Below are 4,283 nucleotides of genomic sequence, written 5' to 3'. Positions count from 1 at the left end.
GAAGACGAGTCTACTTGTCGAAACGCTGGCTCGGATTGCGAACTGAGGCTACCCCCCTCTCTACTCTTGTTCAGTTCTCTTTATGCAATAACTACATAACTACATCTGTAATTACATCATGACTCACTTCGTCCAGGTTCTGCTACATTTGCACGTAGGCATGAGAAAAAAAGTGCCGAGAAAAAAATTAAAACGAATATCCTGCTGCGTCTTGATGACACTCGAGCTCACATATCCACGCCACACATGCGCTTTAAGCATTAGGGACTTGAAATTGACAAAATTCTAGGCATTATTCTAGTCATGCCCCAGTTATTCTCTTATTGTTCGAAATTCCAAGGTGCTCAACTTTTCGGGCAAGTGATGGACCTGAAGAACAAGTAGAACTATAGTCCATATGGAGACATCTTTTTTCTCTTTAAGCATATGGAGGGCATAGAAAACGACTTGTGAAGAATTTTACACCTACCGCAAGGGGCTAAAACATTGAAACATGTATTCCGTACCATAGTGCTCACTTCTCTTAGCTCTGCGCTTCTAGATTCAGTCCTTTGAAATACTACTTTTAAAATTAGGAAAATATAGAATACAAAATAGTAGACTGAAGACAAGCACTTTCTTGTGCCGTTTATCTTGAGGTGCAATAGACTGTTTGAAAAAACAGTATGCCTAGCAACATTACATCACATGGGCCTAAACAGGCGTACCCTACATTGAAATGTATGCCTTCTTAACCCCCCCCCCCCCCCCCCCCCTCTCTTCCTCATGAGAAGTCACTCTACAGGTTGCTTAACCAAATTACCTAACATGACTAGTGGACATAGCTCACCTTACGTAAAGCCCGCGTCTGTTCACTATTGAATAAGTAGCAGCCAACCCACCGCAGCAGTATTTTTTCATACAAAAACTTGATACACCACCATCACCTCTTGGTCCACAACCAGAGTTTAAATAAATTAGCATTAAAATTCTCGTACGTGCACCATTTATCTCGACTCAGAGTCACAGGTAAGTGCGAATAGGTGCATGATATCGCACGCAAATTCTATTCCGAGGTAATTTCTCTAACACATCATGTCACACCTTTTTCCTCCCTACGCACATGCTAAGTGCTCTTGAGATGAGGCGACAACCAAACAGAATATGCGCACTATCCTTCAGGGCAGCTTTATGTGGAAACCTGTTGCAGAAATTTCATTTCACACCCTTCAAGGCAGATTGCAATGAAAGTAATGTTTCAAGCCCAGGTTCCTTGTCATTCTGCTGAAAAGCGCGTACAAACGGGAGAAGGAATGCAGCGGGAATATTTATCCCCTGCAATCGCAGTAAAGAAAACGAAAAAGAAAACTTCAATGTCAGATCGTGGGTGCAGTGAACCTCATGTAAAATAAGACTCAAGATCAGTTGTCCTTCTCAGAAGGCCTATCTGCACAACGATACTGTTCCTTCTTTATCTACAGGCTTTTTTGCGCTCACGCAGTCCCACTGCTTCTCGTTATTTCCTCCTGTGCTAATTACTGCGCAGCCTTCTCATTTATCTGCGATCTGGCGGTATAGGTCGCAGGAAGGCTACAGCGCTGATATATATCTGTTCCAGTGGGCAGAAAATTCGATTCACGCTTTATACGGTATATGCGGTTGCGAATTCAGTGGAACTTGCATCTCAACGATGTTGCGAGAGGTCAAAGTGAGACGAAAGTTTGCCTCTCTTGATCCACTGCGCAAGAATGTCCTTCTCAGTGCGCGAAAAATAGAATAAATGAGTTTTCAACACGAATCAGAATCCTTCCTGTTTGAAAGGTCCAAAATAACGAAATGAGTAATCATAATGACTCGCGCGAAATAAAGATAGGCAAGGAATGGACGTCCCGAAATGGTGCATGGGACACGAGAGATACCATAATAAAGGGCTTTGGAATAATCTCAACCACATGTGATTTTGTGACGCGCACTGACATCGTGTAACCTATGAATATATATTTGCATTTCGCCTCCATAGAAATGGCGACAGCAGAGCCCTGGATTCACTTAAGCGCCCTCGAGTCAGCGGCCGAACTCAGTAACCACTGAGAACTGCGGTGTAGAAATATCGGCTGCGATGGAATCAAGTTCAGCAGGTTTAATATCACCTACTCAATCATAAAATAACCGCCGATGTCCATTGTCTTCTTTGAAATGGAATGAACATCTTATCGGTAGAATATTGAACTTTGGGACGATCAGAACTTCCCTACCGAGGCAGGCTCAGGGGTTAATGTGCTTGACCTCTGGTTCCGAGGAGGCGGATTCAATTCCGACCCTGGCGGCTGCATTTATATGAAGGTTAAACGCAAAACGCCCATGTGCTATGCGATGTCATTGCACGTTAAAAAAAAAAAAGAACAAACGGCCGAAATTGTGGAGCCATCTACTACAGTGTCCCTCATAGCTCAGCGTTCTTCGCTTCAGGAGGTTAAACCCTATAAACTATGAACCACACCATGTCAGAATTTTCAGGCTCCCCTTTCGTATATCACATTTTGCTTTAAAAAGCACCGAAATCTAAAGTCACCTAAATGGTAACAGGCGTTCATTGGTGAGTCGTGACATATACCGCCGTAATTATTGACGGCCATGTGCGCATACTACTCTGAAGACACGGACACGACAACCCAGCACGAGGAAATACACTGAGCCCCTTAACCCTCCTGTGTCCTTAACCCCCTAGAACACTTTCGAGTTCGTTCAGTCGCTACAGTGCCCCGCGTGAAGGGGCCACTGCCGATCCCTATTTACGGAACGGCGAGGACACGAGAAAACAGTGCCTTAGGCTCGGCTGGTTTTCACTGCAGCCGATAACAGTCTCTGGCGTTGCAAAGCCTGCAAGGACGCGAGAAGAGCACGCGTCGGTTGCAGCCTACTTGGAATTGGAAAGTAGCGAGGCGAGGAGGATGCGGAGGAGATAAACAAAGACAAATATTCGGTCAGCGATGAAAGTGTGACTTTAAGCGTGTCGACACAATCCGGGGCCCCTCGCAAGAAAGGCCTTACACGCGCTCTTCGCTGGCGTGTAGAAGTGGCTCGACCAGTCCTTGGACGGCCCATGTGGAACAACAGGGCCGCCGCCTTCGCCGCTTGAGGGAGGAGGGACGTTTCGGTTCTCGGGTCATTCGCGCATCGGACTCCGCCAACGCGGGAGCAGCGGGATCGGACCTGCCAAACGCGTGAGTACGAGCACCGAGGCGGGGATGCGCCGCTGTCTCCCACTGTGCACGATGAGGATAGCTCTTACTTTTATCCACTAGCGCTTGGTGTGGCAATTCACTTCTTCGGATCGGTGTATTATTATTCTTTTTATCTGCAGCAAGGGCTAAAACACTGTCGCATCTTCCTGCTGTGCTGAAAGCGATGGGTTACGTTTGGTTTTCTTTAGGAGTCGGAAATCGTAGGCCGGGTTAGAAGGGACCTATATAGAAGACAGGAGCTACACTGAAGTCCGTCTCAGGCTCGTGCAGCACCTTTAAAAATTGTCGTTTGTCCGCTATAACCGGTAGGAAAAAAAAAAGTTTCTTGTGCAAAATTATTTTAGCCAACTATGTATTTCTGAAATTTGATTTTTTGTGTGCGTGTGTGGTTTGCAGGAAATCTCAACACAAGTTTTCCAAACCTTTGGCTCTTTCACTTAATCTATGTTCTCGTAGGAACCTCAATGGAAATGAAAAGCACGGCGCAGCCTTCCAACGTCGCTGAACACAAATGGTTTTCATTTGGCGAAAGTCAGTGTCAACATTTTTTATTTCGAATTCTACCAGAATTCATTGGAGATACGCAACACAGTATTTTCGGCTAGCGTATACAAATACCAGTCAATGACGCTGATAAATCCCAGGACTCGCTCTTCAGCTTCTGTGTAACTCGACTTCCGTTGTTTCCTACACACTGCCATTTTAAGACCTACACAGAATCGCATCTTCCAACATATACCATGGTAAGAGCTAAATCACATACAAAAACTAAGCGTGAAATCATCTTAATAGATGTAGCCTGGAACTGGAACTGGAGCAACCAGGGTGAAGTGTTCATTTTTGTGTCAAAGTTGCAGCTCGAATTTCTTTAGGGGCCCCACAATGCATTTCTATATAACTCTATTCTGACACGCGACTTCATGGAATAAGGCACAGTAGCACCACAAACCTGATAGCGGGAAGGCATCGAAGAAGAAAGCGTACGGAAAGAGAAACATATTGAGTCAGTAGTTTGAGAGGAAATCTGCTCGCGGAAAATGAGATAATATCAAACTGTGA

The 4,283-nt window shown here is 45.2% G+C and overlaps 1 protein-coding gene across 1 annotated transcript in view; it reads left to right on the top strand.

Moving 5' to 3' along the window:
- Positions 1-2,999: 2,999 nt before the first annotated feature.
- The window catches only part of LOC146186256 (putative defense protein), a 14,642-nt gene continuing 13,358 nt past the window's right edge, over positions 3,000-4,283 (top strand). The window contains exon 1 of the mRNA XM_084605646.1: positions 3,000-3,203. The gene's annotated coding sequence lies outside the window, so the exon portion shown is untranslated. The remainder of the gene's footprint in view (positions 3,204-4,283) is intronic.

The sequence above is a fragment of the Amblyomma maculatum genome, chromosome 6 (genome assembly GCF_055883805.1).
Source record: "Amblyomma maculatum isolate TAMU_Amacu chromosome 6, ASM5588380v1, whole genome shotgun sequence".
NCBI lineage: Eukaryota > Metazoa > Arthropoda > Arachnida > Ixodida > Ixodidae > Amblyomma > Amblyomma maculatum.
The sequence above is the reverse complement of the archived record's forward strand: the minus strand, read 5'-3'. Positions and strand labels throughout refer to the sequence as shown.